The sequence below is a fragment of the Cupressus sempervirens genome, chromosome 1 (genome assembly GCF_028749045.1).
Source record: "Cupressus sempervirens isolate cs-2001-9-10 chromosome 1, ASM2874904v1, whole genome shotgun sequence".
Lineage (NCBI taxonomy): Eukaryota > Viridiplantae > Streptophyta > Pinopsida > Cupressales > Cupressaceae > Cupressus > Cupressus sempervirens.
Genome location: NC_143118.1, coordinates 617,842,206 through 617,856,160, shown reverse-complemented (window position 1 = coordinate 617,856,160; position 13,955 = coordinate 617,842,206). Strand labels below are relative to the sequence as shown.

Here is a 13,955-nt window from a genome sequence, read left to right as displayed (position 1 = left end):
ATTTGAAGGTTCTCTTAGTGGAAATAACACTTCTTTTTCATGAAATTGATTTTTTAAATGCCTACAAATTCCTAACTACTATATAGAAACAACTCTAATTAATAGGTATACAACTTGGCATCTCCCCTTGTAAACTCCAACTCTAGACCAAAACTCAATATGCGCAACAAACTGAATGACCACTGATTTATGAGATGTACAAACATATTAAAAGGCCAAACCTTCACTAAACTTGTATTTCTTGTATATGAGTTGGAAGTCCAATGATGGTAGTGATTTTCATTATTATTAGCTTCCTTTAGATCCCATAGCCCATAATATGATATAGAATTCATGCCTCAAGAAATAGAACCACATCCCTCTATTTGCATATTAGAAAGCTGTAAGTCTAAATTGATATTTAGATCATAAGCAACATCCATTATGCTTGCAGTTTGAAGTGCTAACTTTATCACACATAGCCAGCTACTTTTCTAATTGCAATAATTCCAAGTTGAAGCTACTTTCCATTGACTAAGTATGAAAACCACAAACAACCAAGAAAATTCACTTTTCAATGTTAATGTTATTGGTTGAAATCACTAAAGATGTCACTTTAGCATTCTATTCACATCAATCTGAAATCTCTGTATTGCCGATGCAATGTTCTATCATAGATCATGATGTATTTGATTGAATCCTCCACAAACAAGTTTTTGCATTCACATTATCATTTTTTCTAATTTTCTAACTTTTGTAAACTGTACTGGTACCATGTTAATTTATAGGATCATTTCTACAAATGTAGAATTATAGCCATTGTTATTGATGATTTCCAAATGCAAATTTGGATCTCATATAAATATGAGAGGAGACATGTCTCTATGGTGTAATCATCATTTAAATAATATTATATCAACATGAATAATAATAATAATATGTATAATAATATATATATAATATAATATATAATAATATATATAATATATATATATATATATATGTATTATATACAATAATATATATTATTAACATGGATAAGAATATATACAAAATGATGATTACCAATAATAATAATCTATATCAGATCGAATCAATTCAACTGAAGCTACAACTTTAACAGATCCCAACTAAATAACAACTAAAATTGAATCAAATATAGATTATAGAGAATTCAAATTGAAACAAAATACAGATCAGAGTGGGGATAGGTGCAAAATATTGGCAAACCTAATGGAATTTCTCAAGAAAATAAGAAATATTGACAACTCCAACAAGTAAGGAATGGATTTAGTCAGACCCATGGATAATTTTTGGATTAAATTTAGTGTAAATTGTGTCAAGGATAAGCATTGCTTCAAGAAATTTCCAAATAAAATTAGACCTTGTATAAATCATCACCAAGTTTTAGGACACAAAATGTTGGAAATCCACTAGTTAATCTTGTCTACACCCATGAGGAATGAATTTGTCTATGCTAAGGAGTTCCTCAAGAGACTTATATTCCACCAACAAAATAAGAGGTCCTCACTTTGGTTGTATGAAGAAAAATATTCAAAATGTGAAGCTCCTCCACCATTAGCACCAAAATGAAAAGAGAAATAAATTTCTTCCAAATACGAAACTTTTTGATAGGGTGTAATTTGCAGTCAACAATGAAAATCTTTTGCAAGAAAGAAATTACAATCCTCCTAAGGCTATTTTCACTAATAGGTGTGATTCTCATTCTCAAGGAATATTTAGAAACTTCCAAATTTCCTCACTATAGTCTATATGCACTAGGCACAAATAAACATAGGTTGTGGAAATTTTTTAAAATTAAAACTCCTTCACTATAGTTAATATGGTCCTTAGAGCACAAATTTCTTCATGGGCATGGAATGTCTAAAACATGAAATTTCCTCCATATACACCAATATGTGCTTGGGGGCATGAATGTACCTTTGTATGGGAAAATAAAATTATGAAGTTTTGAAATCCTCCTCCATGGTCTATATGTCCTCATGGGTATATACTCAAAGAAGCAACTATAAAAGGCCATTAGGAAGACATAATTTAATCTGGTTGGAGTTCCAAATTAAATAATTTTTATTACAATGATGCAGTTCAAAATTCATTAAAGAAATAAGAAATTCAAGTTGAGATTAAAGTTTATTTAAAATAATATTGGATATTGGTTATATTTGGAAATTAATTAAATATTGAATTTCACGTCCAATACCTAATTGATAAAACATTGGAGTTATTTAATGGTACCAACATTCTAAATCCAATTCATTCAAATGTGTGTCCATGTAGGATGTTTTTGGATGAAGTTAAAATACTCAAAATAACATGCTATAAGGATATTAGAAACTTCAAGACAAGTAGGAGATTATATTATAGAAATGCAAGTTAATTAAGTTTAATGACAGTTGAAGAGACTTGTAATGAAGAGTTGTGACTCCGTCAAAACATGAAATATGAAATAAAGGAGAGTTTGTTTGATAGGGGATATGGAGGAAGGAAAAATGAATGGAGCATTGGAATAGTAAGATTAGATATCAACCTAAGATCGAGAAGCCAAATGGAAATCACAACAATAAGATAGAATGAATATGAAAAGAATAAATTGTACTACTATCAATAATGCAATGCAATGAATCAATCAGATTGGATGTTACATTGGAGACCCTTTGGTTATATAGCCAAGGTGAGTGCAAAGAAGTGAATGAGACAATGAAAAGTGTTATTGTCTCATTATATGATAACCATAATGAAAAGTGATCACCTACAAATATTGTGTAGGTGATAGTGTGATAACACCACAAAAGGTCAATCACCTACAAACAGTGGAGTCACATGTCCACTAAAGGTGGATTACCCTCCAAAGTGGAAAAATATAAGTGGATATGATAAAATAATATGTTAGGTCCACACAGAGTGAAAATGCTCCAATTACTTCTATTCAATTTCTTGAGTAATCTTTAGTAATATGTTATTAAGACCTAGGTGATAATGAACCAAGCTAAAATTCCTTAATTACACCAATACCCAGCCTTATGTGTGACTTAGCAAGAATGTATAAAAGCCAACATTCCTATCAATGTAGTACTATGATAATGCAATATGAGTCTTGGATACTAGGAGATAGCCACCCAAGATCTAGAAGCCAAATGGAAGGCACAACAACAAGATATAATGAATATGACAAGAATAAATTGTATTTATATCAATAATACAATGTAATGAATTAAATGGATTGGATGTTACATGGGAGACCCTTTTCTTATATAGCCAAGGTGAGTGCAAATAAGTGAATGAGACAATGAAATGTGTCATTGTCTCTTTATGTGATAACCAACATGAAAAGTGATCACCTACAAATGTTGGGTAGGTGATAGTGTGATAACACCACAAAAGGTCAGTTGTCCACAAATGGTGAAGTTACATGTCTGCTAAATGTGGATTACCCTCCAAAGTGAAAAAGTCCATCCACCATAAGTGGATATGATAAAATAGTATGTTAGGTCCACATAAAGTAAACATAATCCAAGTACTCCTATGAAATTTATTGAGTAACCTTCAATGTTATTAAGACCCGGGTGATAATGAACCAAGATAAAATTTCATAATTACACAGATACCTTTCCTTATATGCAACTTAATAAGAATGTACAAAATTTAGCATTCATATCGATGTAGCATTATGATAATGTAATATGAGTCCTTGCTACTAGGTCATGTTATGTATCCATGCACAATGAAAAAGAAATCTCTCATGAAGAAAGAAAGGGAGAAAACCACATGGGAGAAGACTGCCCTCCAAAAGAAAGAAAACAAACAAACAAATTTGGATATATAGAGGACTCAAGATCCACTAAGGACTACATACATCATGTATATACAATCAAGTATCCCCCCAGGAAGGGAGACAACATAGCCTCCCAATTGACAATTCTCTACAAAAAATGGTGAGTGCTTAAAGGCAAAACATAGTCCAATGCCTACAAAAAATATTTCTTCCCTTGGGAAGAAGATAAACCAAGCAAAAATACAAGAATGCTTCTCATTTTGGATAGGAATTAGAAAGTGGAATCCAAATATAGGAATATGATGATGAAGTCTCTATAATTTGCTAATATGTTCCCATATCCTTTGACGATGATAGAATGTGACAAACAAGGAACTAATGGGAATTTTTTTTGCACAAGCTCCAAAGACAAACATGAAGTAACAACATGGGTGCCACAACTACATCAAACATGATATATAATTCTAAAAACTAAATGAGAGTATCCAAGGTCAATGAAGACATCACATACTTATGATCAAACTAAACCATGAAATATGATAAATTAAGTGTAGAAAAGTCATGAATTTGAATCTCCAACTATGATAAAACTGTCATTTAAGAGAAAATAAATCCTCTCAAACATATCTCCCATATTTGAAATGTTTGTCAAATAGGAATCCTATAATATTTATCTCTTACAATGCTCATTGGAATAACTAATCAAAGATGAATGTATAATCACAATTGTAGAAGTAAGAGCTATAGGTGGTTTCTTTGGATCATCGTAACTCTCAAGTGTTGCATCATATTCAAATTCCTCTATGGTGTAACATCATCAAAGGGAATATTGTCAACATCATCAAGTAAAATATGCCAACTTGAAGAAGAATCATTTGGGAATGAAGGAACTCATAAATCTCTGAAAAAATCCCAAATAAAGATCCAAATTGTGCATGGGCATTGAATACCTCTAAACTTGAGGTAGATGTCATGGAATAGACTTGAAGTAATTCTCCAAACAATAAATCCTATTATAGGTTCATTCTTATTGCCCTAAATTAATTTCTTTCTTTCTCACTTTGCCTTAGGAATGAGTCCATAAAGACAAGGCAAGAGATTAAACCACCTACAATATGTGATGATTCCTTTTTCTCCTGACTCATAATTTTCCCTGGTTGAAGTTATTATAGAAGGACATGTTGCATAACCCATGATTATATAAATGATACTCTTTACAAATCATAAACAGAGATCAAAAATTTATTAAACACCTACAATTTGGGGCATTGTACATTTATAATGGGCACTTGCAAATTAAGAGCAAAGTGAACTTTTTCTTTTGATGTTTACAACTATCTTAATCAAACTATATCAGTCTCAACTCACTAATGTAAACACCAAGCTAAGATCCTAGTATTACAATGGCTAAAATAGGCTGAATTTTGAAAGTACAATTTTTGATCACATTCCTTATATACTAATAATATCATTATAAAATGCAAAAAATATCATGCACTTGTAAATAAAATTGCACTTGAAAAGGAGTATGTGTGAACCTAGATGAGGTCTTGGAAGCTGCAAAAATGTGATTATGCAATTTCTTGAAAAATTCAAATGCTGAAATAAGAAACTAGCTGAACAAATGTGCAGAGCACAAAATTCTATCCCAAATGAAAAAAAAAAAAACATTACTTAAAAAAAAGAGTCTAGATGATTGAGATAATGTTTCTTGAAAATTATTTGTGTAATTATGACTCCTAAATTGTTGTCACATCTCTAAACATTAAATGGATATAGATTTGATCTTTGGAGTCTAATTTGGATGAAATAAAAGTAGATATTTAGGTTTTTGGACCTCCTCAATGTGATGCCAACCTCTGATTTGTACTAGCAAGCTCCAATTTTACCTTGTGATAGAAAGTCACAAAGTACAAAATCCTAAACTACTCAAAAAGTCTCTCTAGTGGCAAACCATGACACTCAAAGGCTCTAATACCATGTGAGATTTCACTAGAGAGATAGCCTCCCAATTTATAGAAGCTAAATGGAAATCACAATAATATGAGAGAATGAATATGATAGGAATAAACTATATTCCTATCAATAATGTAATGCAATTAGTCAACTAGATAACATACATGAAATTTTTTGTCTTATTACATGACAACCAACATGCAAAGCCATTGGCCACAAAAGGTAAATAGTAAATAGGGTGATAACTCCACAAAAGGTTGATCGCCCACAAAAGATGTATTGCCCTCCAAAGTGAAAAATTCTATCCACTATAAGTGGATGTGATGAAATGAGAATATAACAAGTCCACATAAAGGGGAAATGTTCCAACTACTCCTATGTAATTCCTTAAGTAAGCTTAAATGAAGTTTAATTAAGGCCTCTATGATAATTAACCAATGTAAAGTACCTTAGTTACCCATAGATGGAAAACTCTTAGTCGAAAAAATCTTGCCAAGCCTCTAAAAAATCTAGGAAAAATTTAGCTAGTTTATAAAGAACTTGGGAACCTTAAAGACAACTTAAATTTAATTTAAAATATATTTTTTAACAACATTCAATGGGAAGATGCATCCAATGAGTTAATATATGAGAAAACAAAAGAAACAAGCATAGTGTAGATATATATAAATACAAAGTGGGTACAAATTCATATTCTCATGCAAAATGTTAACGGCAGGAAGCGAAATAGTAAATTGCTTCTATAAAACTAGAATTAAATACATCATTACAGTCAATTTCTATAAAATTAGAAGTAGATACATCATAGTAAATAGTTCCTATAAAATGAGAAGTAAAAATATCATAGAAAAATACTTTGAGAGTGAGTTTAAACTTTGATTAATTTTTGCTTGTTGGAAAGTAATGTATGTCTTGGGTGTGAGCAAGTGGTTAAGCTAAGTATGATAGGAACATAGAATTCATACCAAGTGATTTGTGAGAGAATGAGTTAGAATCATTGGAAAATCCTTGTTCTAGCTTCATTTTGACCTCAAATATCTAGGTTAGATTGTGGGAGATAACATTGTTGAAGCAATGTTGAATCTTGAAACTTGGATAAGCCTAGATGAAAACCCCAAAAACCAAGAATCTTCCTAAGAAGTTGAAACCTATCTCAAATTCTTGACAATACCTATACAAATATAACTTTTAAGTATAAGTTACTGAATTTAAGTTATACTATTTGTATAAATTATGCTACCATTGAGATGAAAAAAATGACTAACCTCCTACAAATAAGAAATGAGCTTTAAAAATAATGTCTTTTTTTGCTTTTACATCCTGAAAGAAATATTGGTGAGAGTTATTTAAAAAAATTCTCTGATATTTACAACCATGGTTACACCGATAGGAATTAAGGAAGGATTCATGGAAGAAGAAAGGAATGGAAAGAAAACAAAGAAATGATTTTTTAAGGGAAGAAATTTTGAAGGGTTGTATTCTTTCAAGGCATGGTAAGTTTAAAAGATTGTGACTCTCAAGGGGCAAGAATTGTGAAGGGTTGTACTCTTTCAAGGGGTGGTAAGATTGAAATATTGTGATTCTTTCAAAGGGTAGAAATTATAAAGGGTTTTACTCTTCCAAAGGGTGGCAATTATGACGGGTTGTCTCTCTTTCAAAGGGAAGAAATTATGAAGGATTACACTCTTTCATAGGGTGGTAGTTGTGAAAGGTTGCGGCTTTTTCAGACAATGGTAATTTTGAAAGTTGGTGACATGTAAGGGAAGAAATGATGAAGAGATGTGTTTCTCTATCACATTGGAAAATATAAAGGGGAGATGGTTGCATTTGATGATATCAAAGAGAAATCAATTTGGAAATGATTTATTATTCTCAAAAGGTAACAATGAAGGATGGTGACTCAATCCTTATGAATGATGGTGCCCCTTTCACCAATAAAGTTTAAAGGAGAAATCATTCCAAGAATTCATGGATCACTTATCAATAGATGTAGGGGTATTGATCCCTCCTTTATTATATTTATTTGGTGTAGGTTTTGTTTTAGTTTGGGCTTATTGGTTGTTTGGAGTTAGTTTTTGTTCATTCTATGATGAACCCAGTTGGTTCACTTTTTTAGTTTTAGTTTTTGGCTTATTGGTTGTTTGGAGTTAGTTTTTGTTTATTTTGTGATGAACCTAGCTGGCTCACTTAATAACAATGCTAAATAATGTGAATTTCTAGTAGGCCTTATCTTATGCAATTCCTTCAGCTCAAAAGTTTCAACTCAAATATTGGAACAAGGAAAATTTTTGTAACCCCAAAATATCAACGAAACTATCACAATATAAATGAACTTTCAATGTGGGTTATTGATTTACACATGCAATACTACAACTAAAAATGACTAAAGCAATGCCAAAATGAATAGTAGAGCATAATTGACCTTCTAGCCTGATCATCTATCATCTGCAACTATCACTATTGAAAGAAAACTTATCATTTGAAAATATCACAACTGAATTCCTTGTAATGTGTATTTAATCTTGTCCACATACTACTATTGCAATAATATTAAGGAAATTACATTGAGCTTGTTAACTTCCAACATTCACTACGAACTCTCTCTAGCACTCACGTGAAGCTTCCATAAGCGGATTGTGGCCTCCAACAAGTCAGATGCAGGCTCCCAATTTTGGTTATATGTCTCTATTATCCAATCACAGGGCCTAAATTTCAAAACACAAGCCTACAATTCTTAGTTGTAGGCCTTTATCAAGTGAATGTAGGCCTCTATAGGAGAATGCATGCCCTAAATAAGAAAACAAAGACCTCTAGAAAGAAATCACAGATCTATAAAATCAAACACCACCCCCTTCTAATTACAAATGGCTTCCATACATGGTAACAACAACCTCTAGAAAAAGTGGGGCAAACTCCAAACAAGAATGCAGGTGTAATGTCCCTTTTTGGGACATTAGAGGTTTTTCATATATATCCTTATAATATTAAAATTTATATATGAGAGCTAGAATAAAATGGAGCTATTTAATATTATGGTGGGGGGCAGGGGGGGCTAAAGGTCAAGGAGGAATAAGATGAAAAGCTAGAGGGAAGTGAAGAGTCATAGGGGAATAAGAAAAAATCCAGAGGGGAGTTGAAGGGTTTTAGTTTGTGTATTAAAAAGGGAAAGAGGCTTATTCTTGGGCATGCTTGATTTATTATTAAGATTTGATTTTCTCTCCTGGGGGAGTAATCAAAAAGCTTCAGCTTTTAGCTAGTGTGAGGACATAGCCCCTCATGCCGGTAGGTAGTGGACGCAAACTCATTGTTTGTGGAGATGTCATTTTAAGTGTCTCGTATGTGCTTACAGGTTCTTTAATGTCCCAATCTGGCTGTAAAACTATATTTACAATTGGGTTCTAATTTTTGGTTATTATATGTTGTTTTATAATGCAATAAAATTATTTTAAGAAGTCTTATGAGAGTTTTTTGGTTTCATTCTATTATTTTGTAACACATTTCCATATGCTTGTATACTGAATTGTATTTTGAGAAAGAACAAGTTAACATCTATTGGTAAATATTTTAGTTTCTATGGTGTTTCATGTTACATCTACCTATGTTTAAGTTCTAAATATATTGTTGAAAATAAATTGAGTAAATATCCAATTTGGGATATTTCAATGGTATTAGAGCTTCAAACCTACCATCCTGCTAGGTATATCAAAGCTTTATCATTCACAAGGTAGAAATCATTTATGATTTTTTTAATATCATAACCTAAGAGAAAAATTTGTTGAAATAAAAGGTGTTGGATTAGAAGGAGCTTTAATGCCTATGAAGTGGGCTCATGCATGGTGCGAACACAACTTGGCACTAAGAATTTGTTTAATAGTGACTTATTTAGAATAATAAGTCACACAACTTCATCTTAGGAAGACCATAAAAAGTAATTTCTACTTGAATAATACACTCATTGCAAGACTTGAATGTATTTTAAAAGGTTATAGTTGTTGGGTTTAGTGGTGGCATCTATAAAATTATGAAAAAAAATATTATTGTCAAGGAAGGTTAAGGGGTTTTTCTATATAGAATTTGAGCGAACACAAGAATATTAGGATTCCTTAAATGTTATAGCATTACATATTGTGAATGACAGGAGTCATAGGTTATTTTAGAATTGGTTTTTCTTACAGGAAATAATAGTAGTAGTCATCAACAAAAATAGAACATAAATAGGCCATATTATTAGCATCACTATTGGAGGGTAGAATGGATAACCAAAAAAAATTATCAGCTACATGGTAGAGTGTGTTGTGGGCATTAGTTCATTTGGTATTTAATTCTAGGCCAAATGCTTATAAATTGCTGAAATCATTGCAATAAACAAGGTGCTATAGGATAAGAGATATAAAAAATTGAGAATTGGAAACTATGTGCATGCTTCAAATATAGTTCAACTCAAGCATTGCTTCTTTTCTACAATTGACAAAGATGAATTTTATCTAAACCTTGTGTTGGAGTATGTCCCAGAGACTATGTATTCAATTGCAAGACACTTTAATAGGATTGTAAAGCACATGCCATTGATATATGTTAAACTATATGTTTTCCATATCTGTCATTAGTAGTACATTTTAGGTCAATTTTTGACCTTTTATTTCAAAAAAGCCCTAAATGGGCTTCTTGAATACTTTAAAAAAAAATTGCCCTAGTTGGTCAAAATTTTGACCAAATCTAGCCCATAATAAAAAAGAAAAGAAAAGTGAATTATTTTGTTATTTGGGCACATTAAGTGTTTTTTGTGGTGGTCTGTAGCAACACGAGAGCCATTTTTAGGTTAGTTCCCTGGCTTTATCTAGGATGTATGCAAGATAATTGATGGCACTTATGCAACATATTGGCTTATGTGTTTGGTTATAGTACTCAAGACTAGTGTGCATACTATATTCCCCATTATTTGTCATTCCATAAGCCAACGTTGTCATTGTGGCCTTTGGCACTTTTGAAAACTTAAAATGAAGTCTCTCACACATTAACTATGTGCCTAGCTTGGAAATCTTCCTACGCATACTTCCATGAAATCTCTCATATATAATATTCTAAAACATTTGTTCTAAAGCTGCCTATGTATAATTCAATACAAGTCATTGTATTGCAATTAGTATTTCTCACTAACTTTAGCCTCAACCACTTCTTCCTCCTCTTTTATTTTCAATGGCAGAGTTAAACATACAAGGCATTGGTTTAACAATACATTCTAATTCTAATTTCTCAGAATTTTGTTTTATCTTGAGTGTTTATATAGTAAGTCATACTAATTTAAGTGGGTGTTATTAGAGAACTTATTGTATAGGTGTTCTATGAGAAAGCACACTCAAATTTATTTGAGTGGCACATTCAATATCATACAAATAGAAAGATTCTATTAATTTAGTGTAAATTCATTAAAATCAGAGTAATAGGTGGCTATTACAATTTAATTAAGTTAATGTAATTTTAATTGGATTGTCTAATAGATAGATCCTCCTAAAAAATCTTGTCTAATGGTCCATTTGAACGCATTATATCAAACAAGTCGTGCCAAATCTAGGCTATATGTGTTACCAATAAACATAAATGGATATTTCAACAACATTTTTAGATAACAGAGCTTCAAAACTGAGAGTATAGAATACTTGAAGGCATTTATTTTAATCAATGTTTACAATGTATTGTGTGGCACTGTATGATGTGCTCATGAATATATATAAGTGCAGAGGATTGTTGCATGTCATTGATGGGGAAGCAAAGCTATTTTTACATCAGCCTCCTTACAAGAATGATTTACTTTAGCATTGGTTATTTGATATTCTTCATCTAGAAAAGATAAGACCTCACTTATCTTCTCCTTTCTTTTTCCCCACAGAACTAGATATTGACCAACATATATTAGAATTGCTCCCATCATGCTATTACAATCAGAAACAAGAAAAAGAGAATATAGTTAAAAGAAGGCTAACTATTCTTTCAATTCTAGAATCTTTCATAAAGTTTTGACATGCAACCATTGGACAAGCTCAAATACGAGACAATCCATCTTGGTTTGTTTAGGTTGTTCATATGAAATCGCATTAATTTCTTCAATAAGATCTTCTTGAAGACTTATCCAATTGATATGATTTTAGATTAGCATCTTAAACAAATGTAGGCTTTGACTTGTTTAAATGGTTCATATGAAATCATAGTAATATTTCATATAAGTGAACTATTAGTATAATTTTAGATGAGTTGCCTAAATAGATCATCCATTGAACTAGCTAAAAATATCATCTGATGAGTCATGTAAATAAAACAAAGCTTATGATATATTGTTTGAACAATAATATAATGATATAATTTGATTATAATCAATGGAAAACATGTTTGCACACCTTCCTAAATGCATTTTTTTGCCTGACAAAATAGAAAAGAAAACAATAGACACTGGACTGAATATTGCAACAATCATAGGCCTCCTTTTCTTCATACACCATATCTGCAATGCAAAAACTAGCCCATTGTAAATGACTCCCCACCAAAGCATAGAAGTTCTCTTCTCATAAATCATCAAATCTAACAATCAATAAACATATTTTAGATTTTGACAATTTTTACTTGTTTAGATAATTTATTAGAAATTCATTAATTATTTCATTAGGATCACTATCAACATGGTTTTAGATGAACTACCTCAACAAATAATAACTTAAAAACAAAAATATAGAGTTTCCAATACAAGTGATGTAAGTATATGTGAAAAAGGATGGTCTTACAACATAGAGGAGAGTGAGGAATCCACTCCAAACCAGGGACCATGATGGTTTATTGATACCCTTGTCCATGATAAGTTTGAAGGTAGCAACTTGAAAGGAGGCAACAAGGGTAGTAATAGCTGCAAGGGACAAGTTTTTTGGATACTTCTTCAATACCTTAGCCTGCATATCCATCACAAAATTTAAAACTTGTCACAAAAGACATCAAATCCTATAGGATGGAACAACCATTTTTTACCAATTATTGTTATTAGATGGAATTGCAATGTAACCTATAAAATAATGAAAGAGGACAACATCACCAATATAGAAATCAAGTAAATATATCCAATGACTTTTTTTGTGAATCTTCTGCATTTATAATGGTAAGAGATCTTCTAGACTATGACCATAGCTAGGAGAATGCATGGCCTTGGAGAAAACTCATGGCCATTGCTCCACATACATAAATAATGGTGCCAACTATTTTCAATCTATTGGTTATGGAAGTAATCTTCACTTTATCCATTCTACACATTTGATAGCCATGTTAATGTTTGCATTTAGTCTTCAATTTTCTAAAAATGTACATTTTATATTAGTGTTTTTGGAACTCAATGTTTTTTTTGGAAAAACATTATATTTATATTAGTAATAACTAGTTCAAAAGAGCTCTTGGAGAAAAGAACTAGAAAAGAAAAACTCTGGTCATTGCCTGATACAAAAAAGAATGTAGAAGAAGAAATAGTGCATCAAGAGAGAGTATCTATCAACACTAATGAGTCTTGTCCTAGAGATTCTTAGATCAAGAATATAGTAATTACAAAGAGCCCAAAACTCATATGAATACAATTAATTAATTGGTACTAGAGACAAGACATAGAGCTCAACAAAAAATGTCACAAAGATTACCATCCCTAAGCTACATCTAAAACTTCAATTAAGACCATGATATTAGAAAGCCATCTGATGCAAGTGTAATTCAAGACCCTAAACTACATATAATATCTCAAAGAACAATTGAGATCCATAAAAGAAAAAACATGCAAAATCATAGAGAAGTCATGGTTTAATATCAAATAAAAATGAGAAGGACTCAACCTTATTCTAAACATATTCTTTTGTCATAATATTTACCAAGTTGGAGAGATCAAGGATCTTAAGTGGGGAAAGTAAAGAGTTAATATTGTAGGATTTGATGGAATCCAACTCCACAGCTCACCAAGATCACCTGCATGCAAATAACTTGTCGAAGGGAAACCAAAGAAGGAAGAGGCGGATCTTGGAAGAACCCTAAACGGACTTGAGAGAGAACATATTGTAAAACATGAAAATGTATTTACAATAAAAATGTGATGATATTACAATGAGAGAGACTAAATATAAAGGCCTCATGGAATTTTTTAGAACAAGTTGGAAAGTGACAAAAGATAAGGTTGACAACTAGGCACACTTTCACAAAAAGGTGGAACATG

General features: G+C 31.5%; 1 pseudogene; it reads right to left on the bottom strand.

Moving 5' to 3' along the window:
* Positions 1-11,480: 11,480 nt before the first annotated feature.
* LOC149579424 (WAT1-related protein At5g47470-like) lies at positions 11,481-13,009 on the bottom strand (annotated as a pseudogene).
* Positions 13,010-13,955: the final 946 nt, after the last annotated feature.